The sequence below is a fragment of the Neomonachus schauinslandi genome, chromosome 12 (assembly GCF_002201575.2).
Source record: "Neomonachus schauinslandi chromosome 12, ASM220157v2, whole genome shotgun sequence".
Lineage (NCBI taxonomy): Eukaryota > Metazoa > Chordata > Mammalia > Carnivora > Phocidae > Neomonachus > Neomonachus schauinslandi.
The window spans coordinates 38,149,357-38,163,373 of NC_058414.1; the positions used below are offsets into that span (position 1 = coordinate 38,149,357).

General features: G+C 35.9%; 1 pseudogene; it reads left to right on the forward strand.

The window, feature by feature from the left end:
• The first annotated feature begins 1,236 nt into the window (after window positions 1-1,236).
• LOC110579891 lies at window positions 1,237-2,026 on the forward strand (annotated as a pseudogene).
• Window positions 2,027-14,017: the final 11,991 nt, after the last annotated feature.

A 14,017-nucleotide genomic window follows, 5' to 3' on the forward strand; every position in this document is an offset into this window, starting at 1 on the left:
ACCAGATAAGGACACTACAAAAAAAGAAAACTAATGTAGATGTAAAACTTTTCAACAAAATATTAGAAAATTAAATTCAATAGCACATTAAAAGGATCAAATACCATGATCAAGTTGAAATTATTCCTGGGGTACAAGGATGGTTCAACATATATAAATAAATACATGTGACACATCACATTAATAGAATGAAAGGTAAAAATCACAGTAAATGCAAAAAAAGTATGTGACAAAATACAAGTCTTCTATGATAAAAACTCCCAACAAATTGGGTATAGAAAGAACATAGGTCAGCATAATAAAGGCCGTATATGACAAATCCACAGCTAACATCATACTCAACAGTGCAAGGCTGAAAGCTTTTCTTCTAAGATCAAGAACAGGACAAGAGTACCCACTCTTACCACTCTTACTCAACATAGTACCGGGTGCCCTAGCTAGAGCAATCAGGCAAGTTAATGATATAAAAGGCATCCAAATTAGAGAGGAAGAAGTAAAACTGTCTTTATTTTCAGATGATATGATTTTATATGCAGAAAATCCTAAAGACTCCACTAAAAAAACCCACTATTTTATACACACAAAAAATTACCTCGAACTGGATTAAAGACTTGAACATAAAACTTGAAACCACAAAACTCCCAGAAGAATTCATAGGTGGTAAACTCTGTGACATAGGTCTTAGCAATGATTTTTTAAATCTGACACCAAAAGCATAATCAACAAAAGCAAAAATCAACAAATGGGACTACATCAAACTAAAAAGCATCTCCACAGCAAAAGAAACCATCAATAAAATGAAAAGACAACCTACAGAATGGGAGAAAATAATTGCAAATCATGTATCTGATGAAGGGTTAATATCCAAAATATAGAAAGAAATGCAACCCAAAAGCAAACAAACAATCTAATTAAAAAATGAGCAGAAAATTTGAATAGTCATTTTTCCAAAGAAGACATACAGAGAACCAATAGGTACATGAAAAGATGCTCTGTATCATTAATCATTAGGAAAATACAAATAAACCACAATGAGATATCACCTCATACTTGTTAGAATGGCTATCATCAAGAAGACAAGAGATAAGTGTTGGCAAGGATGTGGAGAAAAGGGACCACTTGTGCACTATTGCTAGGAATGTAAATTGGTGCAGCCAGTGTGGAAAACAGTGTGGAGGCTCCCCAAAAATATAAAAAATATGGTTCAGCAATTCCACTTCTAGGTATTGCTCCAAAATGAAAACACTAATTCAAAAAGATTTTGTAGTCCTCTTTTCCAGCTGGAACCATGGAGGGTGCAGAAGAGAAAAGAAGGTTCCTGCTGTGCCAGAAACCCTTAAGAAGAAGCGAAGGAATTTCAAAGAGTTGAAGATCAAGCATCTGAGGAAGAAGTTTGCTCCAAAGATGCTCGAAAGGCAAGGAGGAAGCTTATCTATGAAAAAGCTAAGCATTACCACAAGGAATATAAGCAGATGTATAGAACTGAGATTTGAATGGCAAGGATGGCAAGAAAAGCTGGCAACTTCTACGTACCTGGGGAACCCAAATTGGCATTTGTCATCAGGACCAGAGGTATCAATGGTGTGAGCCCAAAGGTTTGAAAGGTGTTGCAGCTTCTTCACCTTCGCCAGATCTTCAATGGCACCTTTGTTAAGCTCAACAAGGCTTCAGTTAACATGCTAAGGATTGTGGAACCGTATATAGCATGGGGGTACCCAGACCTGAAGTCGGTGAGTGAATTGATCTACAAGCGTGGTTATGGCAAAACCAACAAGAAGGGAATTGCCCTGACAGATAACACACTGATTGCCCGATCTCTTGATAAATATGGCATCATCTGCATGGAGGATCTGATATAGATCATACTGTTGGAAAACGTTTAAAAGAAGCAAACAACTTTTTATGGCCCTTCAAATTATCTTCTCCATGAGAGGGAATGAAGAAAAAGACCACCCATTTTGTAGAAGGTGGAGATGCTGGTAACAGGGAAGACTAGATCAATAGGCTTATTAAGAGGATGAACTAAAGTATCTACCATGATTATTTTTGTAATCTGGTCAGTTAATAAATGACTACTCTCAAAAGGAAAAAAAAAAAACACAAAAAGATTTTGTACACTCATGTTCACTGCAGCATTATTTACAATAGCCAGTATATGGAACAACCTAAGTTGGATAAAGGTGAGTGGAATATTATTCAGCCATTAAAAAGAATGAAATCTTGTCATTTCATCCTTTTCATTCTTTTTTTTTTCATTCAACATGGATGGACCTCAAGAACATTAATTATTATGCTAAGTGAAATAAGTCAGACAGAGAAAGATAAATACCATATGATCTTCCTTACACATGGAATCTAAAATGAAACAAAGAAAAAATAACCAAGCTCATAGAGGCACAGAATAGGTTGATAGTTGCAAGAGGCAGGGATGAGAGTGTGGGAGAAATGGGTGAACTGTTTTGTTTTGTATTTAGTTTAAATAACTTGTGTAAAATTTAAAAAAATAAATAATGATTTGATTTTCAATCACAGTAAGAGTTTAAGGGCTTTAGAAAACACTGTAAGTCTTAGTGATTGTAAATAGCTACTTACAATACAATATTAGTTTTCCAAATTGATAATAATAATAATTAAATTTGACCATAAAAATCATGACTATTTCAGTAGAAAGTGTTGTAGTAAACATAACTTGAAATTTTGTACTTCACAAGAAAAATCTAAATAGTAAAAAAAAAAAAAAACCACTCAAACAGCTGCAAAGGCTTTGGAGGTTATGTAATTTATGTAACTTCTGTTGGCTTTGTGGTTAAATACACAATTTCAGCTGATTTTTTTTAATTGTAAGGAAAAAAATCAATTCCTGAAGGAAAAAAAAGATTCCAATACAATAAAGTGGCAAAAGCATAGTGTTTTCAGGAAATCATGATGGAACAATGTCATGTGTAGAGGGGGGGGGGAAGGAACTTCAACTTACACCTTGCACCATAGACAAAAATTAACTCAAAATGGAGTCTATAATCTAAAGCTATAAAATGTATGAAGTAAAACCTAAAGCTATAAAATGTATACCAAAAAAAGATTAGTTAAATCCTTTGTATCTTAAGTTAGGCAAAGAATTTTTACATACTTCATCAAAAGCACCATCTGTAGTAGAAAAAAATTGATTAATTGAACTTCATCAAAATGTAAAACTTCTGTCTAAAAGGACTAATATTATTTGATTTCAGGAATTACTAGAAAGCTATAATAATTAAAATAGCATGTACTTATGTAAAAGTAGACAAATAGATCAATGGGACAGTATAGAGCAAGAGTTTGCAAATTTTTCTTAAAAGGCCATTTATGTGGGGGTGCCTGGGTGGTTCAGTCAGTTAAACTGCTGACTTTTGGTTTCGACTCAGGTCATGATCTTAGGGTCCTGGGATTGAGCCCGGAGGAGGGCTCTGCACTCAGTGAGGAGTTTGCTTCAGGATTCTCTCTCTCCCTCTGCCTACCCCCTTGCTCTCTCTCTCTCTGTCTCTCTCTCAGATAAATAAATAAATCTTTTAAAAAGGCCATTTATGTTAAATATTTTAGGCTTAGTGGCTAAGAAGCAAAATTGAAGCTTTTATGTAGGTATCTACAGAGCCATTTGAAATTAAGCCATTTAAAAATGTAAAAGGTTTTCTTAGCCTACAGACATTAGAAGTACAGGTGGCTATTCATATTTGACCCACAGGCCATAATTTGCCAACCCCTAGTACAGAGATTCCAGAAATAAGCCTATATATATATATATATATATATATATATATATATATATATGTATGTATGTATATATATATAAAGCCTATATATATTTATATATATATATAACTCAGTTGTTTTATATATATATATGAACAACTGAGTTTTTGTATTTCATTTATTTGTTTGTTTGTTTGCTTGTTTTCCAAAAATCACAAAGGCAATGCAGTGGGGAAAGGATAGCCTTTTTAACGAATTGTGCTGAAACAGCTGGCTATCCCTATGCAAAATCATGAACTTGAATCCACACCTCACTCTTATACAAAAATTAACTCAAAAGAGATCTTAGACTGAAAGGTAAAACTTAAATATATAAAACTATCAAAAGAAAACATAGGAGAAAATTTTTGTGACCTTAGATTAGGCAAAATTTTCTTAGACAAGATACCAAAAGCACAATCCATTAAAGAACACAATAATAAATTCGGTTCCATCAAAATAAAAAACTTCTGCTCTTTAAAAAGTAGTTCACACTGGTCAGAATGGCTAAAATTAACAACTCAAGAAACAATAGATGTTGGCCAGGATGCAGAGAAAGGGGAACCCTCTTACACTGCTGGTGGGAATGTAAACTGGTGCAACCACTCTGGAAAACAGTATGGAGGTTCCTCAAAAAATTAAAAATAGAACTACCCTACAACCCAGCAGTTGTACTGCTAGTTATTTATTTATTCAAAGCATACAAAAATAGTGATTTGAAGGGGCACATGCACCCCAATGTTTATAGTAGCAATGTCCACGATAGCCAAAATATAGAAAGAGCCCAGATGTCCATGGACAGATGAATGGATAAAGAAGATGTGATATATATATATAGGAGGAAAACAATTCAAATGACATCACATTTGTTGTTATAAACCAGGTTAGGAGGCCTGAAGAAAGTGGTACTGTATTTTTTAAATGCTGAAAGAAAAGAATTGCTAACCCAGAATTTTATACCAGGTGAAAATACTCTTTAAATGAAATGAAAATCAAGATATTCTCAGATGAAAGAAAACAGAGAATTTGCCACCAGCGAAGAATGAATGAAAAGAAAAGAATGGCTAAAGGAATTTCTCCAACTAGAAAGGAATAGATAAAAGAACCTTCAAACAACAAGAAAAAGGGAAGAAAAAGATGGTAAGCAAATGTATGGGTAAATACAATAGGCTTTCCTTCTCCACTTGAGTTTTCTAAATTATGTTTGGTAGTTGAATCAGTAATTATAACACTGATATGTACAGTGTAACAAAATATTTTTTAAATTACATTATAAATGGGAGAGGAAAAAGTAACACAAAAGAAGGTAAGGTTTCTATATTTCACTTGAACTGGTAAAATGATAACACCTGTAGACCATGATGGTTTACATACATAATGTAATGTCTAGAACAACCATTTAAAAAAGTATGCAAAAAAAGATGCACTCAAAAACATAAACTAAATCAAAATGGAATTCCAAAAACTGTTCAATGTATCTATAGTAAGACAGAAAAAATAGAGAAATAAAAGCAAAAGAAGAAAAATGAAATAAAAAAATAAACTTCACACTTTAACCTTAACGTATGAATAATTTCATTAAATGTAAATAGTATAGGGCGCCTGGGTGGCTCAGTTGGTTGAGCGACTGCCTTCGGCTCAGGTCATGATCCTGGAGTCCCGGGATCGAGTCCCGCATCGGGCTCCCTGCTCAGCAGGGAGTCTGCTTCTCCCTCTGACCCTCCTCCCTCTCATGCTCTCTGTCTTTCATTCTCTCTGTTTCAAATAAATAAATAAAATCTTTAAAAAAAAATGTAAATAGTATAAATCTATCAATTGAAAGAGATTGGCAGAGTGGATATTAAAATACAACCTATTATTGTCTGTTTATAAAAAAAACTCACTTCAAATATAATGATACCAACTAGTTGAAAGCAAAAATATGGCAGAAGATATATTATGCAAACATTAATCAAAATAAAATAGGAATGGCTATATAATACCAGATAAAGTAGACTTCAGATCAAAGAACATTACCAGAGAGGGGGAGGGGCAGTTATACAGCAGTAAAAAGGTCAATCCACTAAAAAAAGATAGTAATCTTAAAGGGGTATGGGCCAAACAACAGAGCTGAAAATTATGTGAGACAAAATTGGATAGAACTCAAAGGAGAAACAGACAAATCTACAATTATAGTTGGAGACTGTAACACCTCTGTCAACAGCTGATAGAACAAGTAGGCAGAAAATCAACAAGATATAGAACTCAATGACGCCATCAACCAACAGGATCTAGTGGACGTATAAGGAACACTCTTTGCAGCAAAAGCAGAATACACATACTTTTTCAAACGCCCATGGAACATATATCAAGACAGACCATATCCTGGTTCATCAAACAAACCTCATTTATAGAACTAAATATGTACCTTAGAAAATAGAATAAAATTTTAAATCAATAATCTAAGGTCTCACCTTAAGAACTTAGAAAAAAAAAGGAGAAAAATAAATCCAAACAAGCAGAAGAAAGGAAATAATAAAGAGCAGATGTTGGTAAAATAAAAAAATAGAGAAAATGAAACAAAAGTAACAACCATTAATATACAAAACAACTTGGATGAGTCTCCAGAGAACTACACTGAATGAAAAATGCCCAACTCAAAATTTTACATAATGTATTATTCCATTTATATAACATTGTTGAAATAAATTAATGAATTTTATTTTAAAAATGCAAAACAGACTAGTTGTCAACAGGGGTTAAGGAGGGGATGTAGGCAGAGGTGAAGTAGGTGTAGATATGAAAGGGCAATATATAGGTTCCTTTTGTTGACAGAAATGTTCTATATTTTGATTGTATCAGTGTCAATATCCTGGTTATTATCTTATACTATGGTTTTGCAAGACATTATATTTGAAAGAAATTGAGTAAAGGACACATAGGATCTTCATCATTTTTTACAATACATGTGAATGTACAATTATGTCAAAATAAAAAGTTGAATTAAAAAGAAATAATCACAATTTCTAAAACTCAATAGTGATTAAACAAATTCCTCAATCAAACATAATTAAAAGATTTGAACATACAATTCACTAAAGAAGGTAAAAAGTGCATGAAAACACTTTCATCATCATTAGTCTTTAGGGATGTACAGATTAAAAGCACAATGAGTGGGGCACCTGGGTTGCCCAGTCAGTTAAGTGTCTGCTTTGGCTCAGGTCATGATCTCAGGGTCCTGGGATTGAGCCCGGAGTCTGGCTCCCTGCTCAGCCGGGAGTTTGCTTCTCCCTCTTCCTCTGCCCCTTCTCCCCCCCGCTGCCCCCTTCCCCTCCCCAGCTCGTTCTTGCTCTCTCTCTCAAATAAATAAATAAAATATTTTTTTAAGATTTTATTTATTTATTTGACACACACAGAGAAGGCACAAGTAGGCAGAGCAGCAGGCAGAAGAGGGAGAAGCAGGCTCTCTGCTGAGCAAGGAGCCCGATGTGGGGCTCGATCCCAGGACCCTGGGATCATGATCCAAGCCAAAGGCAGTCGCTTAACCAACCGAGCCACCCAGGCACCCCTAAATAAATAAAATCTTAATAAGTGAGATACCACTACACACATATCAGAATGGCTAAAATTTGAAAAACGACGATATTAAGTGCTAAGAGGGAGACAGAGCAACTTGGAATCCCATAATTATTGGTGAGAATGCAAAATGGCATAGCCACTTTGGAAAACATTTTAGTAGTTTCTTACAAAGTTTAATATCCTTATCATACAGCCCAATAATCATACTCCTCTGTTCACACAAAAATTAATCATGAATGTTTATAGCAAATTTACTTACAGTCACCAAAAACTGGAAATAACCCAAATATCCTTCAATTTGTGACTGGATCATCAAACCATATTACATCCACCCAATGGGATACCATGCAGCAATAAAGAAGTACAAATTTCTGATACAGTCATGGGAATGTATCTCAAAGGAATTGTGCTAACTGAAAGAAGCTAACTCAAAAAAACTAAAATACTCTATGATCCCATTTACATGACATTCTTGAAAAGGCAAAACTGTGGGGACAGAAAATTCGGTGGCTACAGATGATGGGGACAGGGAAGGAAGTGTGACTTTGAAGTGACACAGGGAAATTCTGGGGGGCGGGGATAGAACTGTGCTACATCTTGAGTGAGATGGTGGTTACATGAGTGTAAGCATCTGTGAAAATCGGAGTCGCTGGGGGCTGAAAACCAGGAGACAAGAATGCCATCCTTGGCTCTGCTCTTTTCTAGATATGTGACCCCAGACAATTTGCTCTCCTTTTCTGTGCCTCTTTTTTTCACATTTAGGAACAAGGAAAATGAACCATATGATCTCTAAGTTCTCTTCCCTTAAAAAAAGTGTACTATATTGATATTGCGGTATTTTCCAACAATACTGCCCTGGGAATCTGGAATCCTGAATTTTAGACTTGACTCTGCCACTTTCCAGCTTTCTTCTTTCAGACACATTGCTCTACTTTCTGAGACTTCATTTATTCTACAAAATGAAAGTGAATAATATACCATTGCATATATATGCTGCGTCTATCCATTCATCTGCTGATGGACACTTAGGTTGTTTCCATGTTGGCTATTGCATGGCATGCAGATGTCTCTTCCCGATACTGATTTTATTTCCTTTGGGTATGTATCCAAAAGTGGGATAGCTGGATTATGATAGTTCCATTTTTAATTTTTTGAAGAACTTCCATACTGTTTTCTATAATGGCATACCAATTTCATTTCCATCAAGAGTGTACAAGGGTACCCTTCTCTCCACATCCTCACCAATACTTGTTACCTCTTGTCCTTTTGATACTAGCCGTCTATGATCATATGGATAAACCTGGAGGACATTACGCTAAGTGAAATAAATCAGAGATGGGGAGACAAGTACTATATGATGTCACTTAAATACGGACTCAAAAAAAGCTGAACTCATAGAACCAGAAAGGAGAACAGTGGTTGCTAGGAGGTGGAGGAATGGGAAATGTTGGTCAAAAGGCACAAACTTTTGTTCTAAGATGAATAAGTTCTGGAGATCTAATGTACATCATGGTGATTTTAGTTAATAATACTGTAGTGTATACTTGAAATTTGCTAAGAGTAGACCTTAAGTGTTCTCACCACATAAAAGGTGACTCTGTGATGGATGCATTAATTAGCTTGATTGGGATAATCATTTCATAATGTATATGCATATTAAACCATGCTGTACACCATAAAAAATCACAACGTACAACCTAAATACATGAAGTTTTTATCTGTCAATCATAATTCAGTAAAACTGGAAAAAAATAAAAATTAAATTAAAAAGAAATTTTAAAATAAATTTTTAAAAAAACAAGATGAAAGTGATAATATCTACCTTATAGAATTGTTGCGGAAACCACATTAGGTATTATTTATTAAAGTGGTTGGCATATCAAAGGTGAGTAGTAAGTCTTAGGAGGATCCACATATACAGAATTAAATGATCTCTAAATTCCTTTAGAGTTCCAAAAATCTATGTTGGCAACCAAAGTTAGCTCTTAAAATTATATATTAAAAAAGAAAGAAAGAAAAGAAAAAAAGATTTTGCAGCAATTCTAACTTGAGCTCTCTAGAGGTCTCTATTACCAAACAAATCAGCATATCTTCTACTGTTGATTTTGGAAGTTTAGAAACTGAATCTATTACTCTCTTGTCAAATTCAATATTCTCCAAAGAGATTTCTTTGCACTTTGGAGGCCACATCATTTGATTTTCTGATCACGTCAATCTTTCCTCAGTCAGGGTACAGAAGACCCTTCTTCAAATGCTCATTAGCAACTTTGGACTGAGAATGGAGCAGATGTTATCTATAACCATATTATAATTTTTTAAAGGTGAATTTAACTGTTTCTCTATGTCAAAAGCCATTGGCCCCAGACATTACCCTGTTCCTTTCTAAACTCGGGTTATCTCTCAAAATAAACAGTGAGACCAAAAAATGGAGGGAAGTGGGAGAAGAAAGAAAAAAAAGAAAATCTCAAGGCAGTGTTTTTCTTAACCACTGTTACTCACAGCTATATATTTCAGGCTATTTCCACAGCACACACATGTATTTAACTAAAACAAACGTTTCACAAAGCAATAATTATCCTTACAGAAGGAGACAAACTTTTATATTTTCTCTTCTATTCTGTCCTATTCTTTTTAATAGTGCTTTTGACACACTAGTTAATTCCATGAAGGTTTGTAAAAACGCTGCCTTAAGGGGATGCCAAAGCTAAAAAGAAGTACTTTGGTCTCGTGTGCAATAATACTATTGGACCTCAAAAGACTTTGTGAAGTGACAAGTCAAGGAGGCAAAAATATGCACAATGTGATTCCATTTCTACAAAGAATGTGAGTAGACATGGATACTTACTTATTTAAAGGGGTTGGGTAGGATGCTGTGCCGGATTATGCCTTCTTTTCCGATTCAAGTTAAAGTTGGCTGTAAGGGAACTTCCTAAGATTTGGAAGACAGAAGCAAAACAGCGGCCATTACTCTCAGAAAGGTACCATGGTCAGATATGGTGATGGATGGCGGGGGAGGTCGAAGCTCCCCACGCATCTGGTCTTTCTGATCTCTGGCCCAGTCTAACAGCAGCCCGGAGCTGGTTAGAAGAAGATGCTTGGCTCTGGATCCACAGAGATGAAGTTATGCAGAGGGGATAGCTTCCCATGGTCACCTGCATGAGCTCATGCTCCAGAGCCCACACCACTGGCCGGACACACTTGGCTTCTCAGCTTTCCCTGCAAGTTCCAGGACTTGGCTTCCCCATGCTGTCGCTTCCCACACACTGTGCTCTGACTCCCCTTCCAGACTTTCCTCTCCTCACTCCCAGCATTTTTGTAAGGTCTGGTTCCTATAATAAATGTCTTCTTTCCACAATTGTCCTCATGGTTCTGCTTCCCTGACTAAACCCTGAATGACACCGGGTAAATATGAATCGGTTGGCAGTAGCTACATCTGAAGAGGAGAATAAAAGTGATAGGAAATATAAAAGATGATGAAAGCTTTTCACTGTAGGATGTCTAAATCATGTAAAGTTTTACAATAGAGTATATTCATGTATTATTTACATTCTCAGAAGAAAGAAGGAGAGAAAAGGAAAAGAATGCTTTTAAGATAACAAAGCGCACTCAGACACAAAAGTGCAAAATAGAAAATAAAACCACCATCTTCTAAACATTCCAGAATGCACGTAAGTGACTTTTATATTCAGATAAGTGACTACAAAGGTGGAAGTGAAAAAAGACAACTGTTCTAGACTTTTCACAAATTCAGTAGCATGGGGGGGAAAGTGGAAACCCTGGGCTAGAGCATGCTTCTCAAACCTCAAGGTGCATTCAGATCACCTGAGGATCTGGTTCAAAGGTTGCTTCGGATTCAGCAGGTCTGGGCAGGGCCTGATATTCTGAATTCCAAGTCCATTTCGAGGTGATGTTGATCGTACTGATCTATGGATCACACTTTGAGTGGCAGAGCCCCAGGAAACTAAAACGACATAAAATCCAAAGCTGTGTGTGAAACTAGATTGGATATTGGAACCTAGGGCATGTGGGAGCAATAAAAGTCACTTGGAGGGTGATTAGGAAAATGAGAATGTGGACTGCATATTAGAAGATGTTATACAATTGAGGTTAATTTTTTAGTGAGATATTGTTCCTTTGGTTATATGGAAGAATGTCCTTAGGAAAGGCATCTTGAAGTATTTAAGGTGACATAGATGATGTGTGCAATCTAATATAATTGTAGAGATAAATTTTTCTTGTTAGTAATATATATATATATTACAATATATTATCATTACTATGTATAATAATACATATAAAATGTATATTCTATATTACATGTTATATATTTTATATATAATGATTTTATTTTTTTTAAGATTGTGTTTATTTATTGGAGAGAGAGAGTGAGTGAGAGGGAGAGAACACAGGCAAGGGGAGGGGCAGAGGGAGAGGAAGAAGCAGACTCCCTGCTGAGCAGCGACCTGACTTGCAGTTCAATCCCAGGACCCTGGGACCATGACCTGAGCCGAAGGCAGATGCTTAACTGACTGAACCACCCAGGTGCCCCTATAATTATATATTTTATACCAAAATAAAATAAATTATAATACCGTACATATTTATAAATATAAGTAAATATGTGATATAATAAATAAAATATAATTAAAGTAATTTTATATTTATATATTATATATAATGATGTACAATGTTATATATTACTATGTGTATTGTAATTTATAATTTAGTAATTCTTTTTCCTTGAAAATACAGAAAGGCAAAGAAATAGAGGCAGAGAATGGTGAGTAAATGGCCCCAGGTATCCAGCAATGGAGGTGAGATGTGATACGCTAGTGTGAAAATGACACCTGAGCCCTGTGCGCCTGGAAAACTGCAATAGTTAAGAAATCCTCTCATCCTCTTGTGTTTGGGGCGGGGGGGGGGGGGGGAGGTTTACTGCAAAGAACCACCCTTCCCGCATAACTTAAGTAAGATTTGGAGATGAGCTCCTTGTTTACTTAAGACAAAGCCAGATACAGACCCTCCAAATTCCCATCCTTTGTCATAAAAGGTAAGCTGAATTCCTTGTCCCTACTGGACAGTTTGAAAAAATGCCCACTTACAGACCTTGACCAAACTTCAGTCAGGCTCCTCTCTTTCCTCCAAAGCCCTGAACTTTGGCCCCTGCGGTGAAGCAAGCATTGGAGCAATTCCTCCTTAACAACATCTCCTGTTCTACTGTCATCCTACTCCCTCACTTCCAGTTTTTTCTAGCCTTGTTTTCTTCTCGCCATAAAACAAAAGTCCTTTCTGCCTGACCACTGACAGGCTTATAGATCTAATGGTGGGGAGCTTTGTCTTCCCCATTACGAAGTCTCCTTCCTCCTACTGGAATAGTCTTTTTGCATAAAGTCTCTACTTACTTAGGTCCATTTTTTTTTTTTTAATTTGACAGAAGTGTGAAGTGGGAGAGATAGTTTCCCTGCATAAGTAAGAAGTGAGAGAAGGAGGCACAATAGGGAGTTGCTGGATCAGGGGAAATCTTGGAGCCTGGACTCAGGAGTCCCAGAGAGCTCCTGGTACAAGGGAGAAGGCACTTGATCACTGCTCAGGTGACTCTGTTTTGTGACCCCTCAGTATAATCTCAGAAATTACGTCACTCTTGGTGTGATTGTATATTTTTTGGAAGGGGGTAAAGGGGCTGATTTGCAGCAACTGGACAACGGCTATTAACAATATGAATAGCTACTAGTTACTGAACTCCTAGAATGTGCCATGAGCTAAACAATGAACTTTACATACCTTATTTCAAATCCATACAACTCTAAAAAATGGCCTCATTCTCCATATTTTACACCTGAAGGAGCCATGTCTTTGAGGCTATTAAATGTTGAAAGTCATAGTGAATGAGAAGTGCTTTTCCTGGATGCCAACTATGAAAAATGTCTTTGTTTGCTGTCTTTGCATCAGTGCTTATGCAAACTTCTCTGTCTAGTAGGTCCAGGGGGAAACCCAAGATCTCCCATCTGAAGCCATGCCTGACTAGTGCTCTTCTGCTCAGCAGAGATAAATCAATAAATTCTCGGTTTGTCCTACAGCCACCCTCGAGACCCTGAGATAGGTCTCAGAACTCATCTCTCAGTATTGTAATTTATCAGAAATTCTCAAAGAAGGAAAAAGACCGGTCATGCCCTTCATGCAACCTAGATTTCAGTATGATTCTCAGGGTTCCCTGGCTCCGGTGCATTAGTTAGAATCCTTCTTTTCTTCTATGTTTTCATTCTTAAGGTATTTCCTGTATTTTTGAATTGATACTACATTTACATGGCTCTTAAATTGAAAGGTATAAAAATGAGCAGTGAAAAATCTCTCTTCTGCAAGTTTTATGCCCCAAATAGAAAAACTACTATTATTAGCTTCTTGTGTATTTTTCCGGAGCAATTTTATGCATATGCACACAAATAAAAGTATATATTCCTTTGCCATATTGTTTTACACAAATATTAGACAAGCTGTTGTGTAATTTCTCCAGAGTAGTATGTTTATAGACCTTTTGCATTTTTAAGCAACTGTATGGTGTTCCATTTCATGGCTGTATTATAATTCATTTAATCAATTCTGTACATTTTAGGTTGGCTTTGGACATTTTGCTTTTTAATAATAATATCAATACTACCACCACCACTATGACTAATAGCAAGCACTTACCCTAAGT